This window comes from Sciurus vulgaris, assembly GCF_902686455.1.
Source record: "Sciurus vulgaris genome assembly, chromosome: 1".
NCBI lineage: Eukaryota > Metazoa > Chordata > Mammalia > Rodentia > Sciuridae > Sciurus > Sciurus vulgaris.
The window spans coordinates 213,098,463-213,118,919 of NC_136461.1; positions in this window are offsets into that span (position 1 = coordinate 213,098,463).

A 20,457-nucleotide genomic window follows, 5' to 3' on the forward strand; every position below is an offset into this window, starting at 1 on the left:
TTAGTGTGGCTAATGGTTTGTCTATTTTGTTTACTTTCTCAAAGAACCAACTTTTTGTTTTGTCAATTTTTTGAATAGTTTCTTTTGTTTCAATTTCATTGATTTCAGCTCTGATTTTAATTATTTCCTGTCTTCTACTACTTTTGCTGTTATTCTGTTCTTCTTTTTCTAGGGCTTTGAGCTGTAATGTTAGGTCATTTAGTTGTTGACTTTTCATTCTTTTCTGGAATGCACTCAATGCAATGAATTTTCCTCTTAGCACTGCTTTCATAGTGTCCCAGAGATTTTGATATGTTGCATTGTCATTTTCATTGACCTCTAAGAATTTTTTAATCTCTTCCCTGATGTTTTATGTTATCCATGTTTCATTCAATAGCATATTATTTAGTGTCCAAGTGTTGGAGTAATTTCCCTTTTTTATTTTGTCATTGATTTGTACTCTCAGTTCATTATGATCTGATAGAACACAAGGCAGTATCTCTATTTTTTTGCATTTCCTAAGGTCTGCTTTGTGGCACAACACATGGTCTATTTTCGAGAAGGTTCCATGTGCTGCTGAGAAGAAAGTGTATCTGCTCGTTGATGGATGGAATATTCTATATATGTCCATTAAGTCTAGGTTATTGATTGTGTTATTGAGTTCTATGGTTTCTTTGGTTGGATTTTGTTTGGAAGATCTATCTAGTGGTGACAGCAGTGCATTAAAGTCTCCTAGAATTATTGTGTTGTGGTCTATGTGATTCTTGAAATTGAGAAGGATTTGTTTGATGTACAGGGATGCACCATTGTTTGGGGCATAAATATGTATGATCATTATGTCTTCCTGATTTATGGTTCCCTTAAGCAATATGAAATGTCCTTCTTTATCCCTTCTGACTAGCTTTGGCTTGAAGTCCACTTTATCTGATATAAGGATGGAAACCCCCACGTTTTTACTGAGTCCATGTGTGTGGTAGGTTTTTTTTTCCCATCCTTTCACCTTTAGTCTGTGGATGTCTTTTTCTATGAGATGAGTCTCTTGCAGGCAGCATATTGTTGGATTTTTCTTTTTAATCCATTCTCCCAGTCTGTGTCTTTTGATTGATGAGTTTAGGCCATTAATGTTTAGGGTTATTATTGAGATATGATTTGTATTCCAGTCATTTGGCTTACTTTTGGTTTTTAAGTTGGCTTGGTTTCTCCTTTGAGTAGTTTTTCTCTAAGGTAGTTCCTCCCTTTGCTGACCTACATTGTTGTTTTTCATTTCCTCCTCGTGGAACATTTTGTTGAGAACTTTCTGTAGCGCAGGCTTTCTATTTGTAAATTCTTTTAACTTTTGTTTATCATGGAAGGATTTTATTTCATCTTCAAATCTAAAGGTTAGTTTTGCTGGGTATAGGATTCTTGGTTGGCAACCATGTTGTTTCAGAGCGTGAAATATGTTGGTCCAGGCCCTTCTAGCTTTTAGAGTCTAGGTTGAGAAGTCTGCTGCTATCCGTATTGGTCTCCCCCTATATGTAATCTGATGCTTTTCTCTCGCGGCCTTCAAAATCCTATCTTTATTTTGAATGTTAGGCATTTTCATTATAATGTGCCTTGGTGTGGATCTGTTGTGGTTTTGTGCATTTGATGTTCTGTAAGCCTCTTGTGTTTGATTTTCCATTTCATTCTTCAGGTTTGGGAAATTTTCTGATATTATTTCATTGAATAGGTTGTTCATTTCTTTGGTTTGTATCTCTGTGCCTTCCTCAATCCCAATAATTCTTAAATTTGGTCTTTTCATGATGTCCCATAGTTCTTGGAGATTCTGTTCATGATTTCTTACCATCTTCTCTGTTTGGTCCACTTTATTTTCAAGATTAAATATTTTGTCTTCATTGTCTGAGGTTCTGTTGTCCAAGTGGTCTATTCTGTTGGTGATGCTTTCCATTGAGTTTTTTATTTGGTTTATTGTCTCCTTCATTTCAAGGATTTCTGTTGAATCTCTATCTCTTTGTTGAAATGATCTTTTGCTTCCTGCAGGTGCTCTTTCAGCTTATTGTATTATCATTCATTGCCTGCATTTGCTCTCTTATCTCATCCTTTGCTTCACGGATCATCTTAATCATGTATAACCTGAAGTCCTTTTCTGACATTTCTTCTACCATACTGTCATTGGATTCTATTACTATAGAATCTAGATTTGTTTGGATCATTTTCTTCCCTTGTTTTTTTTCATGTTGTTCATGTATCTTCCCCTCTAGCAGTGCAGATCTGGGGTATTGCAGATTTCCCCCTATAGGCTTATAGTGGCCCTATAGGTTTCCAAAACCCTTTCTTTAAGGGGAGATCAATATTAGCAGTGCCCAATTCAGACACTATGCAATCCTAGACCAAATAGCCCCTATGGGGACAATAACAAAATTGTCATAATAAACAGAATGAGTTCAAATATTATCTTCGGTAAAACAAACAGGTTTGCAATAAGGTCGGCAGTTTCTAATGGAGGATGAAGAAGATGCAGAGGGATGTAGAATGTGGCTGTTAATGGGATAAGAAAAGAATATACAGAAGTTCTAGAAAATAGAAAGGGTGAGAGTGTAATCAAAAGAAATTGGATGTTAGCATGCAAAAAAGGGAGAAAGAGACTCTGAGGGAACAGGTAAACAAAAGGAAAAGAGAGCTAGAAAAGTAAAGAAATAAAAATTTAAATTTTTTTTTAAAAAGTAGAAAAAAAGAAAATCTACAGTATAACAGTCATATACTAATGAAACCTCCCAGTGTTCAGTAGCCTGATGCATGAGAAGTACCTGACAATGAGCTTCAAGCCTCCAGCAGGCGTCTCAGGATGGGATTTGCCCCACCCAAAGATCAGAGCTCCGGCTTCCAGGATTATCCAAGATGGCCACTCTGGCTTCTAAATGTGTTGGCAAATGATGAGCTGCAGCTCAGGGGTGGACATGGTCAGCTGGAGGTCCTGGAGACGGGATGCAGTTGGTCAGGCAGGGGTCCTGGAGGCCAGGTGTGTTTGGTGTGGTTGTGGGATCCTGGAGGCCATTTGCAATCAGTTGGTCTGGGGTCCCGGGGATAGGGCACAGTCAGTTGGTCTGGGGGTCCTGGTGGCAGGGAGCAGTCAGTCGATGTGAGGGCCCCAGAGGCAGGGATTGATTAGTCGGGCTGAGAGATCCTGGAGATGGGGCTCAGTCAGTGTGGCCAGGGGTCCTAGAGGGTCTGGCTGTTGTCTCAAAATGGCGGCAGCCATGTGTAATCAAACCTGCAGGTACCTTAACAGTGAACTTCCAGGCAGCAGCAGGCGGCTGGTGCTCTACTGGCAGTTGGCGATCAGTTTGCTGACTGTTGTCAGACGATCAAGAGTTGAACCTCGAGTGTTGGGTGATGGATAGGAGTAAGGCAGGCGATGGACAGGCGAGAGGCAGGCAAATGGTGGATGATAGACGCCTGACAGTGAGCAATCTGCTCTCAAAAAAGGCATTGATATGCTGGCAGACTGCAGGTGATCACAGCAGACAAATGGGTAAACAGTAGGGGATCAATAAGCAGCAAAAACTGCCTCACTGAGAAACAGATATCCTCTGCTTGAAACTGGCGTTACGGAGTGACAAGGAATGCAGCCTCCCTGTAGTCTGCCATCTTGGATCTCCTGTCCTTTTTTCTTTCTTTTGTACTGAGGATTGAACCCAGGAGTGTTTTGCCACTGTAGCTATATCCCTAGTCATTTTGTTTTTTATTTTGAGACAGTGTCTAAGTTGCAGAGGCTGGCCTTGAACTTGTGATCCTCCTGCCTTGGCCTCCTGAGTGACTATGATCACAGACATGTGCCACTCTGCCTGATGGCAGGGATCTTTGTGTGTGTGTGTGTGTGTGTGTGTGTGTGTGTGTGTCTGTGTGTGTGTGTCTGTGTGGTGTGTGTGTGTGTGTGTGTGTGTCTCTGTGTGTGTGCATGTGCACCTAGTCTTTTTTTTATTCCCCTAAGTAAGCTCTCTACCATTGAGCTGTATGCCCAGCACCCACAAAGCTTTTTTCCTCCATGTTTTCTATTGGTACATTTTGTAGTTGTACATAATGGTGGGATTCGTTACATGTTCCTACATGCACACAATATAACAATATGACCTGGCCAATACCATTCCTCAGTATTTCCCATTTTCTTTCCCTCCTTCTTCCCCTTGGTTCCTTTCCTTTACTTTAATGATCTCCCTTTGATTTTCATGAGATCTGTGAGGGACATTTTCTAAAGTCAGTCTTTTAGGTTTGTTCTGCATCCAGGAAAGGTCTCTTGTTGCTAGTTCTCTCTGATCAAGTAGCTGGCCTGTGGTTTAGCTTCTGGTTATAGTTAAGAGGAACTGGGCTTTAAAAAGTTTATATATTTGTGTGTTTTCTTTGTGGTGCTGGGGATGAACCCTGAGCCTCGTGTGTGCTTGGTGAATGTGAGGAGTGTGGTTGAGTGTCCTTAGGCTTGAACACTCCCCACACACATTGTGTCAAATGAAGTCAGTTCCTTGGGGACAGGTGGGGAATTCTCTTCATGGACTGCCTCTCCTCCTGAACAAACTCCTGAGCCAATCCTGAGCCTGGGTGGGTAGTGGTCTGTGGTCTTGCCAGTGGGAAGCCTCTGCCACATAGGTGTGGGCTGAATGGAGGAAGGGAGTCTCTGCCCTTCAGCCATTGGGAATTCTGTAACTTGGAGTGGGAGAGGATGATGTTTGTGGTGGCCTCCTGGAGAGATCCTGCAAGCTTTCCCCAAGAGCTGAGGGCTAGGGAGTCCTTCTTGCCACGTCTGCCAAGCGGAGCATCATCAACTGAGCTGGGCAGGTAATTGTGGTTCAGATGCTATGTGCTACTTAGACTTACCAACTTTTAGTAGATTCTTTCAAACATGTTTTTTTTTTCATTTGCTATTTGCCCTTCGGACAATTTTCGTAGTCTTTAAATAGTTGTTAGGGCTTTAAAATAGATCTTGCCAGCTTTGCTTGTTTTATAGAAAGAGGATAACACTGAGTTCTGTTAACTGTTATCCTGGAAGTGGAATTTCCTAGCTTTCCTTTTTGAAGACTATTTCTAATAGATGTAATATTCCAAGGTGGCAGTTATTTTGTTTGGCATTTAAAACATCTTTTTTTCTGTGTCTTTCACTTCTATCACAGTCAGCTTCTGTCTCTCGTTAATGAAGGTGATATGTCTTTTTCCTCTTGTGCCTTTCACACTCTCCCCCTGGGGTTCCCAGCAGTTTGACTCTGTTATGCCCAGTGTGGTTTTCTTGTAACTGTCCTACCTACGCTTCTTAGAGCTTCGAGCCCTGTGCAAAATGCAGGCCAGCAGTTCCTCAGGCATGTGCCTACGCTGGGCCCTCTGCCCTCCTTCACTTCTCTGCTTGTGCACCACCTGCCACCACGTCACACTGGCCTGCTCTTTCTTTGTCTTCTGTCCTTTCTCTCTGTGTGTCAGTCTTGAATAGTTCACTCATGCACCTTCCAGTTAAGTGATATCTGTTCTGTCCTGTGTGCTAAGAAAACCACCATCTGTGGAGTTCTAGTTTCAGTTTTAATTTGCTCTCTGGTGAAATTCCATTCTGTCTGCTTATGCATATCAATCCTGAAAAGTTTGAGACAAGAGCTGGGCTGTAGCTCAGTGGCAGAGTACTTGGGTGGCATGCATGAGGCATTGGGTTTGATCCCCAGCACCACATTTTAAAAAATGAAAAAATTAAGTTGTTTAAATATGTTTTAAAAGAAAGGTTAAAGACAAGAGTATGCTAAGAATCAATATCTTTCATTATTGATAAGCTGCTACTTCATAAGTTCCACTGACTCAGTTTACTATCATATACACTAGATATTCAAATTTTCAGACTCTTAAAGCACAGTAACAAAGTTATTAGGAAAAATTGGACTACCAGTTACAAAGTTCACACAATTCTGACAGGGCAAATCAAGATCAAGGAGTGGTTTCCTACATAGTTCTACTGAAGAACAACATGGATATAGAAGTAATTTAAACTATTCAAATCATACGAAATGCGTAATTTGAAAGGCAAATGGCCATTTAGTGTGCTTTGTGTCACAGGATGTAAAAGCTGCCTTCCCACTATGGAAATGTAAGTGACACCGAGGACAGGCAAACCCACAACTCAAGGTATGGCTGTTTTCTGGTTGTACCCCAAACTAAAAGACCAGCAAATTATTTCACCTCTTAAAAAAACCACTTACACCTTAAAAATGGGCTGAGGTAGTTCCCACCTTAAAATATTTTTAGAGATACTAAAGAACTTGTATTTACAAAAGAGTTGGTAAAAATATTCCTCTGGACTGCACAAAAGGGAGCAGGGAACCCTAGTAAGACGTGGTGTGGCATTATCAGACTGGGCTCTGCTCCACCAGAGGCTGAACTCTCCTGGTGTTTAGTGTCCACATTCTGTAGGTGAATCTTTAGGTTTCTTAGCTATTCATTTGGGCCTGTTTTATCTCCAGTACTGGAGATGGGAACTTCTGACTCAGTGATGGTAGAGACTAAACCAAGCCAAGTGAATGTGAACACACAGACAAGGCTGCAAAGGGGTGGGGCTTTACCTGGAGGACAGGAGAACAGCACTGACCAGAGAGAAAGCAGACTGGACCCTGAAGGGAGGGGATAGCTTGCGACATGCGTGGGGGTTCCAGGGCTGGACTGCTGGGCTGTGTTCTGGGAATGTTCTTCTAGTGGTCGTCCCATTCCTTCTTCCAGTGCTGTCTCCTGCAGACATCTGGCCTCCTGGGAGCACCCTCATGGCGATGGAATGAGGGACAGGATAGGGCCAGGAGTGCAATCCCTGATGGTTTCATTCTCTCATTCAGTGATTCTTTGAGACACTGTGGCAGAGGCCTCCTGGCTTTCATGATGCCCTGGTCTCTGGCTGGACATGTACTGTACTTGTTGTGGGTAGTGGGCCTGGGGAGGGCATCTGCCCTTTGTCCCCATGGCAGTCCCTGCCTCATTTTACTACCCTTTCCCCTTTGTTGCACTCTTGTGTCTGAAAATGTGTCCTTTCTGCCTCTTTGGGCTTCCTTTCTGCTTCTGTGCAGCAGTGTGGACTGTAGTGGAAGGTGTTCCTTGACCTGCAGCTCACTCTGCTGTGGCTTCTCATTCAACTTCCCACCTGGTAATACAACCGCTCTTGAGTTGGAGTCATGCCTGGTGTCAGCCCTGAGGCCCCTCAGAGACCTCAGGAGTCTAGGAGCCCAGGGTGTTTGCCAGACGATGCTGCTCATGCTGTCTGGAGTAAATGCAAGCTTCCTTTCCCTTTTGCAGTGCTGTTTGCAGTTCACGGAAGTCTCCGAGGTCCTCTCAGCTGGATTTTAGACCTTGTGCAGTCAGTCTTTTCAGTGCATTCCATTGTCGTGGCTTCTAGGCTCGAAGAAACCCCCAGCACAGTGTTGCCGGGGACTTGCTGTGCTGCTCCACCTGCTTTCCTGGCTTCTTGGTGCGAGGCTGCCCTTGGCACTCCTTCAGTCTTGGTGTGCCAGGACTTGGTGGCCAGTTTATTGTGACTGGCTGTTTTCCCAGCAGACTGAGTATTGGTCTCAATTCAGTCATGGTGATTTTGACAGCTTTCAGATGGACCCACTGGGAGTGTGTTCTGTGGGGCTGCCTGTGGTTTGGCTGTTTTGCCTGTGTTGCTCCTGTTGTGAGAGTGAGTAGCTTGCTTCTTCTTTTTTTTTTTCTTTTTTTTTTTTTTTTTTTTTTCTATTTGCTTCTGTGAAACTAGGCTGTGTAGCTCAAGTTCTTTGTAACACACCTCATTCACCGTGAGTCACCTAACTTGTTTTTCAACAAGTACTTGAATACCTGTTACACGAAGCTATAGGAAGACACCTGTCCACAGTGGGGCAGCAGTCCAGGGATGGCAGGAATCAAGAACTTCACCTCCGCTTCTGGCCTTTGAGAGCCTGTTATGGTTTGGATGTGAGGTGTCCCCCAAAAGGCCACGTGTGACACAATGCAGGAAGGTTTAGAGGAGAAGTTAATCTACCTGCTGGGATTAATTGAGTGGCAACTGGAGGCAGGTGGGCTGTGGCTGGAGGAGTGGGCATTGGGGCGTGGCTTTGGTGTGTACATTTGTATCTGGTGAGTGGAGTCTCTCTCCCTCTGTGCTTCCTGAACATCATGTGAGCCTCTTCCCTCTGCCACACTCTTCCTCCATGATGTTCAGCCTCACGTGAGCCCTGAGGAATGGAGTCGGCTGTCTGTGGATTTAGACCTCTGAAACCATGAGCCCCTAAATAAACTTTACCTCCCCTAAACTTGTTCTGGTCAGATCTTCTAGTCACAGCAGAAAAAAAGTTGATGAAGGCAGAGGCCTTCCCCTGGGGCACAACTCACCACCTATTTGCAGGTGTAAGATTGGTCTCGAGCTTCCTTCCTTTCTTCCTTCTTTCCTTTCAGTTTTTGTTGTTTTGATAGCTTCTCCTCTTCCCTTTCCTTTTTCCCATCCAGGGTACTTTTTTGTTTTTGCTTTTTTGCATCCTGAGTATCCAGTAACCTCCTTGGAGATCTTCATTTCATACAAAATTTCTCCCCTATGCTCTTAATTCATTCTCATAGTAAAACATGGCTGATTCTTTTTTTCTCCATTGTTTTAGGTTATGACTCTAGGATTGAAAAAAAGATATTGACCACAAAGCAGGAAATTTCTGAAGGAATATAATCCAGAGAGCAAAATTGAAAGCTCACATAAGGAGAATTTCCAAGGAGCCTGAAGAGATGAGTAAAACTGATAGAACGTTAAAGAATTTCTGGAGGAAATCTTCAGTGGAGGGTCTTCAGAAATCCATCTCCTGGAAGCACGACTTCAGAGCAGGCTCCATGGTCCATGTGGAAGCCACCACAGGGAAGCATGGAGACACTTGTGACTGCTGGGGAAAGGTGCCCCCAGACTCAGGTCCTGCTGTGTACTGCAGTGTCTAGAGAGGAGGGTCTCCATCTAGACACTGGGTGTGTTGTGGGTGAAGACTTTGTCAACCCTAGGCCCCTTGTGCATCAGACAGATGTGTTTGTGACAGTGCACAGTGGAGCTCGGTTCTCAGAATCAGAGGGTCACGACCCAGAGAAACACTTTGTAGAGCACATAAGAAAAAGTGTCTAGTCAGAACAGAGCTCTTACTAAGCATCAGAGGACCCAGGTGGAGGAGGGGCCCCATGCACACCGTGAGTGTGGGAAAACCTGCAGCCAGCAGAAGTCACGCTGGTGAAAAGCCTGTATGTGACACCACGGCAGGGCTCTCGGTGTGCCTGACAATCTGTTCAGCACCGTGAAGTTCACACCAGGGAGAAGGCCTGTGAGCATAAGGAATGTGGGAGAACTTTTAGCTTCCCTCATTCAACATCTAAAAATTCCACTGGAGAGAGACCCCATGAGTGTGATCAGTGGAAGATCCTTCAGTCACAGCTCTAGTCTGATTTATCACCAGAGACCCACAGTGGGGAGAAACCTTACCAGGGCTGGGGGTGTGGGAAGGCCTTACGCAGACAGCCACACCTCCACAGCAGCCCAGAGCCCATCCGGGGAGAAGCCTCCAGATGCCATGAATGTGGCAGATCCTTCAGTGCCCCCTACTCTCGCTTGGCATCAGAGGACTCCCATGGGAGAAAAGCCCTGCAGATGCAAGGAACATGGGAAGTGCTTCAGCCTGCACCACACATTAATGTCCATCAGAGATTTCACACAGGGAGAAGCCCTGTAGGTGCAGTGAGCATGGAAAGCCCTCCCAAGTTATTCAGAAGGCTTACATCTGCAAAGAGTGTGGAAGATCCTTCAGCACCCACCGGTCCCTCATCCAACATCAAAGAATTCACACGGGAGAGAAGAGATGCAGTGAGTGAGGCCTTCAGTCAAAAGGGACATCTTATTCAACATCAGCAAATCCACACTGGAGAGAAGGCCTATGGGTGTAATAAGTACAGAAAAGCCTTCAGCCAGAGTTTTAACCTCATTCACCATCGGAGAACACACAACAGCCAAAAGCCCTACAGATGTAATGGATGTGACAAAGCCGTCAATGTACTTTCTTCCCTTGTTTAGCATCAGAGAGTCCATAACGGAGAGAAGCCTATGAGTGTAACGAGTGCAGGAAGGCCTTTGGACCGATGTCTGCCCTGATGGAGCATGAGAGAACCCACAGGGAGAAAAGCTCTACGGGTACAGCAACCAGGAAGGCCTTTGGCCAGAGCACACAGCCCATCTGCTATGGGAGGATGCACACTGGGGAGAACCCTTAGGAGTGCAGCGACTGTGGGAAGGCCTTCAGCGTCACCCCTCTTCCGCTCTCAGTCTCTCTGGCATGTCCCTTCGTGTACAGATCAGCTGGGAGGCACCTCCCTCCTGGTGAAGCTCTGACCCTGTGTCAGCTGGCAAGTGCACTACCTCTCAAGGTTGCTTACATGGTTTCCACGGTTGCAGTTTCCACTGTCTTCATTTCTTTTCATTTCTGCCCCTTTCTCTTCACCAGAAATGTGACCATTGGCTACCTGCGCTCTACTTTTTTTTTTATTCCAGTTCTAGTGGATGCTTCAGTTTAATACCCTGCACTACGGCTGGATTTGCATGGGGGTTACTTAGTCCTCAAGAGTTCTTCCTAGCTTTGCTTCTGCGATGCTCCTGCTGCCCAGCAGTTCCTTCTTGGTTTTCTCCAAGGGACCTTCCTCTCTTAAAGCTCTGAAGTGTCATTGTTTCCCAGGGTGTGCCCTTGCCTTCTCCTTTCTTCTGTCTGCACAGGCTTCTTGGGAATTTCATGCCAATCAGCATGCCGAAGGAAATTCTCACCCAGAGTCCCCAAGTGTCCAAAGTGAACTTATGTTCCCCCACCAGATCCCAAGTCCAAGTCTCTCTGGCTCCTTTCTTTCTTCCTTCCTTTTTTTCTTGGTGCTACGAATTTCACCCAGGTCCTCATAATGCTCGACCAGTGTCCTACCACTCAGTCCCAGTCCAGCCTTAGTTTCTACATTTTTTTTGTGTGTGTGGCACTGAGGATAATTGTTGTCATTAATACTTTTATTATTGTGGCAGAAATCACCTTTGCTGTACTCATATTTGTGTTCTTGCTCAACAAGTTTTTAAATGAGTAAGTTCACTTTGCTGTCATCATCCATACCTTCTCTTCCCTGATGAATTGCAGAGGCCTCCCAATCGGTTTTCCTTTAATGAAGCTTTCTTATTTCTCGTTCATTTCATCTGTTACTTGTCCGTACACTCATCTGACAAACTTACTGGGTGCTGGATACTTTACTGGGCAGTGGAGATACAAAAATAAATAATGCTGCCACCTGGTAAACCGGGGGAACCCCCTGTGCAGGTACTGCTAGTGGTACTGCTGGGTGCTGTGGGGTGGGAGAGGGTCACCCACGTGGGACAGGCAGTGAGGGCCTCACTAGAAAGGTGGTGTTCCTACACTCCTGAAAGAGGAGGGTGGTGACAATAATTGCTACCACCTAATCAGCTCTTCCTACAAATCATGGTGCAGTCCAACAAGCCCACGTGATCCATGCTCTTATCATTCCTGTTTTTATATGTTTAAGGCACAGAGAGGCTGCATCACTTTGCCAGGGACCACACTGGTCAGTACTGGAAACAGAAATCAGATCCTCAGAGTCTGAGACTGATAAATCAAAAAGGGAGGGATGGCAGGGCATGGTGGTACACTCCTGTAATCCCAGTGGCTCGGGAGGCTGAGGCAGGAGGATCACAAGTTCAAAGCCAGCCTCAGCAACAGTGAGGTGCTAAGCAACTCAGTGAGACCTTGTGTCTAAATAAAATACAAAAAATGGCTGGGGATATGACTCGGTGGCCAAGTGCTCCTGAGTTTAATCCCTGGTAACTACTGCTGCCCCCCACAAAAGAAGGGACAGATGTTGCCACCAGTGAAGTCTCTATGAGCAGAGTGAGCTGGAAGAAATACGAGCTTGAGAAGCAGATAGGCACCCTTCAGGGATAGTTTTGTACACTCTTAAGGAGCTAGATCTATATTTTCTGTAGCAGACATCCCTTGAGGGTTGAAAGCTGGAGATCAGCCTGATTAGATGTTGTCAGGAAGTTCACTCATCCAATTGGAGGATGAAGTGCAGGGTCAAGAGGTCAGAAATGAAACACAAGTCAGGAGGTCACCACAGTAGCTGGGGTGACACAGGATTTAATGGGAGGTGATGGGCAGAGTTCGGGCAATGGCAGAATGTGGCATGAGAGTCCTTTCTCCTCCCTCTCCACCTTCCCTCCCTTGCCTCTTCTGTGTGCTTGGCTTCATTGCAGGCCCAGGGCGAGGCTTTGTGAACATCCCGCAGCCTCCCCCTGAAGCTCGTGCTGGAGTTCGATCCCTATGGGATCTATTAAGGTGGAAACCTGATGGACCATCGTTTAGAGGCTGGGCCTTTGGGAGGTGAGGAAGGTTGGGCAAGATCCTGGTTGGAGCCCCTAAATGGAGTCCTGGGTTTTATTAGGAAGAGGGAGAGACAGAAGGGTCTGTTGCAATGTGTTGACTTAGGGTTTTGCTAGAAATAAGGCTGTCACCAGTTGAGGCCCTTTGACCTTGGATTAGAGTCTCTTTATAACTTAGTATCAGACCCACTTCTGTCTGACTGGCTAAAAGTCAGGAGCTCCCACCACCACCTCATCCCAAGGCCAGTGATTTGCTAACCTGACTCATTGAATTCAGGAAGAGGCTGTGCTTACTGTGCAGTTTTCTGAGAAGGATACAGATCTGTCCCAAACCCCAAAACCTTGGTCCCCATGGAGTTGGGGACTACCACCCTCCTGGCACATGGATGTGTTTGCCAGTGTTTCTATGCAGCCTTTGTCATGTAGGCCTGGCTTCAGCCACTGGTGATTAACAGTCTCAACCCCACTCCCCTCCCCTTAGGTTGAGGGTGGGGCTGAAGGTTCCAAGCTTCTATCAAGGCTTGATCCCATCCTGAAGATATTGAGGGGTCTTCTGAGAATCACTTCACTAGAAGGAAATTCCTTCCTATCACCCTCATTACTCAGGAAATTTCAAGAACTTTAGAAGCTCAGGGTCAGGAACCCAGGAAAAGAGCAAATACTTTTCTTGTTATACCACAGTGACATATTTGTGTTCAAATTTGAATCCTGATAACAAAAACAACAAATCCAGGAATCATTAACAAAAAAATGCATGAATGATCTTTATAGAAAAAGTTATCATAACTATTTATTAAAGGACATTTAATTAATGAAGGACATTTAATTCTCCCCAGAATGCTCTACAGAACTAATGCAATTCTAACAAAAATCTTAGAAAAAATTCTTTCACATAGGAGACACACAAGAACATTGCTAATAATGGCAAAGAATTGAAATAAGCTCAAAGTATGTCTACATTTGATTCTCATTTTATTTCTTTTTCTTTTTTTTTTTTTTTTGGTACCTGAGATTGAACCCAGTGTTACTGAACCACTGAGCCACATCCCCAGTCATTTTTATTTTTTATTTTGAGACAGGGTCTTGCTGAATTGCTGAGGCTGGACTGGAACTTGGCATCCTCCTGCCTCAGCCTCCTTGAGTCACTGGAATTACAGGTGTGTGCTACTGTGCCCAGTTTGATCCTCATTTGTGCATTCTGTATTTGCAAATTTGCCTACACACTGAAATTTATTTGTCACCCCCAAATCAAAGCTCATAGTACTTGGTGCATGTCACAGTCATGCATGGACACTTACAGAGCAAAGAAACATTTACTACCTGCAATGCCTGTTGTCAGCAGGGCTTGGACGTGACCCTCTGCCTTCCTGCCTCAGTTCTCCTATTGTAAACAAGGGTTCTTTTCATGGAATATTTATTTAAATATTTATTTGCATTTTTGTGTTTTTCCTTGGTGATTTTGTCTTTTAAAATGGCTCTCAAGGTTGTGCCTGCTGCCCAGAGACAGGAGCCACAGAGCCCGGCTTGGGCCGCCTTGGCCCGACCCTCGTCGTGCCCGGTCCAGGCTAGGTGGGCGGAGGCCGCGCCCATGAGCCCAACTCAGATGTGCTCTTTAGTGAGGAAGGTGAGTGGAAGGTACACTATGGGGGATGTAGGAGGACATCCTTGACCTCCCTTCAAAAAGGAGCAGATCTGAGGGTCATGTAGTCTCTGAGGATGTGGCCATACATGCCTCCCAGGAGGAGTGGGAATGCTGAATGAGACTCAGGCACCTGTGCCGTGATGTGATGCTGGAGAGCATTGCACATTTGTCCTCACTAGGTTGTTGGCATGGAGCTGTAGATGAGGAACTTCCTTCTGAGCAAGGTGTGTCTGGGAGCAGCCACTCAGAAGTCCTGTGAAACACGCAGCTCGCTTTTGGAAGACACTCTTCATCTGACTGAGCACAGTGGAACGCCTCCTGAGCATGAGCTGCACAAGTGTTGGCAGGGCTTTACCAGCCCCCACAATAGCTGCTTAGAGCAGATCACTCCAGAAGTGAGCAGAGGCCTTTATTTCTGAAGAGCCGTGGAGTTCACATAGCGGAGAGGACCTTAACATGCAGGGAGGACGGGAAGGACTTCAGTGCCGACTCATATCTTTTTCAGCAAAGCCCCTCACAGTGGTTGGAAACCACCTGAGGACATCCAGGACAAGGAGGCCTTTAAAGTGGACAAAATGATTATGGCTGCAGATTATGTGGGAAAGACTTGTGCCACCAACATATGCTATTTGAGCACCAAAAAAGCCACACTAGGGAAAGGCCTTATGAATGTAGTGAATGTGGGGGTCATATTTAAGTACAACTCCCACCTTATTAAGCATCAGCAAAATCACACTGGAGAAAAGCCATACAAATGTAGCAAATGTGGGAAAGCCTTCAGTCTCAAATACAATGTTGTTGTACACCAGAAAATTCACACTAGACAAAGGCCCTATGAATGCACTGAATGTGGGAAACCCTTCATTAGAAAGCCCCACCTTAGCACCAGAAAATCCACATTGAAAGATTCTTTATGAAAAGCTCTGACCTCATGAAGCACCAGAGAATTTCCAGGCCAAGGCCTTTTGAATGTACTCAATGTGGGAAAGCTTTCATTACACAGTCCTACCTTATTAGTCACCAGAAAATCCATACTGGAGAAAGGCCTTACGAGTGCAGCCAATGTGGGAAATTCTTTGTGTTACATGCTAATCTTATTAGACATCAGAAAGTTCACACTGGAGAACAGCCTTACTGTTGTTGTGAGTGTGGAAAATTGTTTATGTACATCTCCAGATTTACTATTCATCAGAGAATACACAGTGAAGAAAGACTTTATGAATGCAGCCAGTGTGAAAAATTGTTTAGCTACCGCTCCACCCTGATTAGACATCAGAAAGTTCATACAGGAGAAAGGCCTTATGAGTGCAACAAATGCAGGAAATTCTTTTTAGACAGCTCCACACTTCTTATTCATCAGAGAATTCACAGTGGGGAAAGGCCTTATGAGTGTAGTGAATGTGGGAAATTCTTTTATCACAACTCAAATCAAATTAGACACTGGAGAAATCACATTGGAGAAAAGCCTTATGACTGCAACAAATGTGGGAAAGGTTTTAGCCAAAATTCCCACCTTGTTTGGCACCAAAAAGTTCACACTAAAGAAAAATATGAGTGCAATGTGGCAAAATCTTTATGAACAGTTCCACACTCATTAGTTTTCAGAGAGTTCACCCTGGAGAAAAACCTTATGAGTGCAATGAATGTGGGAAAGTCTTTAGATACAATTAGAGCCTCACTAAACATAGGAGAATTCACATGGGAGAAAGGCCTTAGGGCAGTGAATGTGGGAAGGTCTTCCACCAAAACTCTCACCTCATTCAGCATCAAACAGTTCACACCAGATAAAGAACTTACAAGTAAATGTGGAAAGACTTCAGACAAATATGCTCTGATTTACCATTGAGAACTAGTTTTTTTTTTTTAAATTTCTAAAATGCCAGTAACAAAATGTACCATCATTACAATGTTAAAGTGAACAGCTTAGTAATCGTTCACATTGAACAATTCAATTGAATTATGCAATGAATGTCCAGAAGTCTTTTTGCCATACAAGATGAAAACCCTATACCCTTTTAACCACTCATTTTCCATTACATCCAGCCTCTAACAACCACCTCTCTGAACTTCATTAGTACTCTTTATAAGGAAAATTGTTATTCTATTATTTTGTGCCTTATGTCTTCAAAATGATTTGAATTTCCTTTTTAAGGCTGAATAAAATCCCATTATAGGTATATTAAAAAAATGGCTCTCAAGCTGGGTGTGGTGGTGCATGCCTGTAATCCCAGCAGCTTGGGAGGCTGAGGCAGGAGGATCACAAGTTCAAGGTCAGCCTGAGCTACTTAGCGAGGCCCTAAGTGACTCAGTGTAAAAAATAAAAATTAAAGAGGAATGGGGATGTGGCTCAGTGGTATGAGCGCCCCTGGGTTCAATCACTGGTAAAACAAAATAAAACAAAACAAAAAACCCATTAAGTGTACTGTTGAGGTGCTATTTAGTTTTTAGTTTTTCTAAGTACAAGAAGTGTGATGTGTCTTGTAAGATAAGCTTCAGTTCAGAGTTATGCTATTAGTCACGAGTTCAAAGTTAATGAATCTATATATTAAATAAGGTATCCTTGAATAGAAATCCCCATAAAGCAAACTTATGTACATACTGACCATCTGGTGAAGATGTTTCCCAGGAATTTAACCCTGTATTTCCCGTAATAGCAGTGGTTCAATATTCAGTGTTTGCAGTGGCTCTGTAGTACATAACTACTGCAAATAACAAGAATCAACTGTGTACACATATTGATATTTGCGTGTGTGAAAATATATTTGTATGTATTTCTAAAAGAGGTCAGGGAAACAGGAAAGATTATTTTAGTGGAGACTAGTGCATTTCAAAATATGGGAAGCAGCTATGGTGATAAAATGTCAGAAAGAATGGTTTCTGTGGTGGCTGTGGAGATGTAGAGAACAGTGGAGAGTATAGGGAGAGGTGAGGAGGCTTGGAGGTCTGGGGGACCAATGGAGGCAGAGCACAGCAAGACCTGGAAATAACTTTCCATACAGGGTTTATAGCCATGTGCTGGAAAGACAGCTAAAGCTTTGACTTTATCCTGGAGGAAATGTAAAAATTTTAGGCAGGAGGGTGACATGGTCAGTTTTCTTTTAGAAAGAATCTATATTAGGGTGGTTCAGAAGAGAAAGGAGGGAGTGAAACTGCATGCAGAGATGAGGTCAGTGTAAGAACCCAGAAAACCATGCTGGACATGGGAACTCACATAAGGGAGTTTATTAAGCACACAGACAGATGTCTCCCTGCAGGGTAAGAGAGAAAATGAGAGGAAAAAAGAGAGCACGCACATGCAGGAGAGAGAGAGAAATGGAGGAGACAGAATGAAAGCGAGGAGGAGAGAGAGAAGCACGAGAAAAGATGGTGGAAGTGCTATCCTTACGCAGTTGAAATCCGCTGGGCTAACAGGGGACCAAAAACAGAGAAGGATACTTACAAGCTGACTGATGAACCAATAGCTAGCTAGGATGTTCACAGACTGACAAGTGGTTGGGAGGCGGGGAAATGAATGCAGCGTAAAGGGTGAGGGAGCAGCTTTATATTATAGTCAGTTGCTCCATTCAGGCCAGGGGTGGTGAAAGGAATCACACGGAGACACAAGCCAAAGCCAAATGCCGGAGCAGTTCCGTTTTATTTTAAAAATGTACACACGTATATAGGGCCGGGAAGAGGCTGATTGGTTGGGGCATGAAACAGGGTGAGAGTTGATTGGGTGAGCCTTGTTGCTAGGGGTCTGGGCTGAGTGTCAAGTGCCGATTGGGGGCTTCTTTGCGCCAGCAGGAGAAGGTTGTTCAAACACTGATTGGGAAAAATAAGAGCGGTGACCTTATATCCCCCCCCCCCTTTTTAAATATATTTTGGAATGGGGCATCGCTCAATGTGGCTACTTACTGCTGGATGGGGGCAAAGTCTGGGAAGGGGTAGAGGGTTTCGGGAGAAATATGGTCGAAAAAGGCCGAAAAGGGAAGGTTTCTTGGGGAGGTGAGGTTGGTGAATGTCCCTTGCAGCGGCCTCAGGTTGAATGAGCCAAGCATTCTGGTGAAGGGATGTGAGGAAAGAGTTCCATGAGCTATGTAGTTTTTCCTTAACAGGTGGTGGTAAGATGCCCCCAGGGGGATGTGGGGACATCATCTGTAGCCAGTGGTCGATAGCACTTGAGAAGAAGCTGGTTGAAAGTTTGGTTAGAAATAGTCTGAAGTTGATGTTGAAGGAACTTTAACAAGCAGGGTAAAAGGAGACAGGTGAGAGAAATGAGGAGTATTGGACCAGGACTGGGAGTGCCCATGCAGAAGGAGGACTGGAGCCAAAATAAAAGAGGGGAACTGGAAGTATGTCCTCGAAGCCCCGCAGCTAAATCCTGTAATTTAGTAATGTTCTGTTCTACCACCCCAGATTCATTTATGTGATAACAACATTCTTCTCTGAGAAATAAACAAGTACCACCTTGTTCAGCTGTAAGAAAATCTATGGCCCTGCGGTTTTGCAGTGTTACCTGGGCCAAAGAGGTCACCTGTTTTTGTAAGGAGGCTAGGGATTTGGCTGTTGAAGCGAGGGCGCCTTCAAGTTTGGTGTTCATATCTTCCGTGGCCCACAGAGAGTGCCTGAGGGCTCCGCCTGAAAGAGCAACTCTGGTGATAGAAGAGGTTAGTGATATTCCCATGAGTATAGGTAGGAAGGCAGCTCGTTTCTGCCGTGGGGAGGGAAGGAAAAAAGATTGAAGCTTGGAGGAGCTGTAGAGGGTCAATTGAGGCACCAGTGTGATAAGGACACAGGGAGAAGTGGAATCGACGCGGAGCTGGTTACTGACAGTGGCATTGCACCAGAAGAAATGTCCAGGGTGGGTATATACAGTGCTTGTAAAGTGATATAAGTGTGGCAAAGTATAGCTGAAGAATATATTGAGGGTGAGGACGTGAGAAGGCAATGAATGAAGTGATCTGGTTCAGGTTCCCATAAGGGGACAGCATGGACGGGTGTCATTGGTTTTGCAGAGGTTGGGAATGAGTAGTTAGAGGAGTTCAGGGGAACTGCGGCCAGGAGGGGTCATTGCAAGGAGGCACATAAGAAGCAATTTTTAGAATCAACGGAGGTGAGATTTAGAAATCTAGCTGTATCTTGGATAAGGTGTAGCCAAGAATAGGTATGACCAGAAGGTGAGGATGTATTTTGTAAGGTCTGGATAAGAACCTTTTCTGAGTGTTGTACATCTGAAGCAACCTGAGAGATTTGTGACCCTATGGATGTGTGTTTGTGAGAGATGTGAAGGGTCCCATGAGGCTTAGACCAAGCTCCATAATAGATGAAGGCCGTCTCTCCAGTTGCCCAGCGTGGGTCCCAGGGATCTTTGATGGTGAGTGGAATTGAGCAGTTGTCCTGTTTCTGGAGATCGTTGGAGGTGGAGATGTGATGATGCCCAGGGGTGGGGTGTCCCAGGTAGTAACTGTTGCATGACCAACATGGACAGCTCCTTAAACATCAGGCCACCAGTGACAGTGATCTTCAGTCTGGTCATAGATGAAGCAGAGGGAGGGAGAGAGCAGGGGCTGACTGAAGAAGGCCTTGGTTGATGGTGTGAACATAAGGGTCATTGGAGCTGAACATCCTGTTGTTGGACAGGATGCAGAGGTGGAAGTAGATGAGTAGTTTTGGTGCTATGTTCGGTGTAGGTCTCTCTGATTTTGAATGTCCAGACAAAAGTTGTGGCATGTGAGGGGAGACTTGGGAGGACTAGGAGGAGTAGGTGGAGCAACAGTCCAGAGTTGAACATTTTCTTGTATGGTTTGAGTATTTTTGGGTATGGGTTCGAGGAGTGAGATGTGAGAAAAATGTAGTTTTAGAGGGTTTTGTGGGGAGGGAGAACAGGAGAATTTGGGATGAGCTTCGTGATAAGGAGTTTCCTGATGAGCTTCTTTTGGATCGGCGGGGCAGGAGGCTGGTTTGAGCCTAGAAATTGAATCCATGGGGTAAGTTGGTTGTGGGGGGTGCTAGCTTAGCAGCTGTTGGAGTACATAAGATGGCTTCTACAGGTCTTTCCTGTTTTGGTAGTAAAGGGTTTCTTTCCCCTGGAGAACAGTAATAGACAGATTGCCCGGGTGTCAAACGAAAAGGGTTTTGAGAGAGACTGGGATCAGGAAGGAGCCATCCTGGTGTTTCCATACTTTGGTTCGAAGGTGGAAAAGAAGGGGTAAGGCATATTTGTCAGAAATAGGCCAAGGCTTGGGTGAGAGTCCGGGGGAATGAGAGGGCGGCCGCACATGACCTCAAATGGGGAGAGAAGGGAGGGTTTCCTGGGCAAGGCTCGCAAGCGTAAAAGGGCCAAAGGGAGTAATTTAACCCTGTCCAAACTTAATTCCATAGCTAGTTTAGTGAGGAGATCCTGAAGGGATCTACTTGTTCTTTCAACCTTCCCTGAGGCCTGTGGGCGATAGGGGCA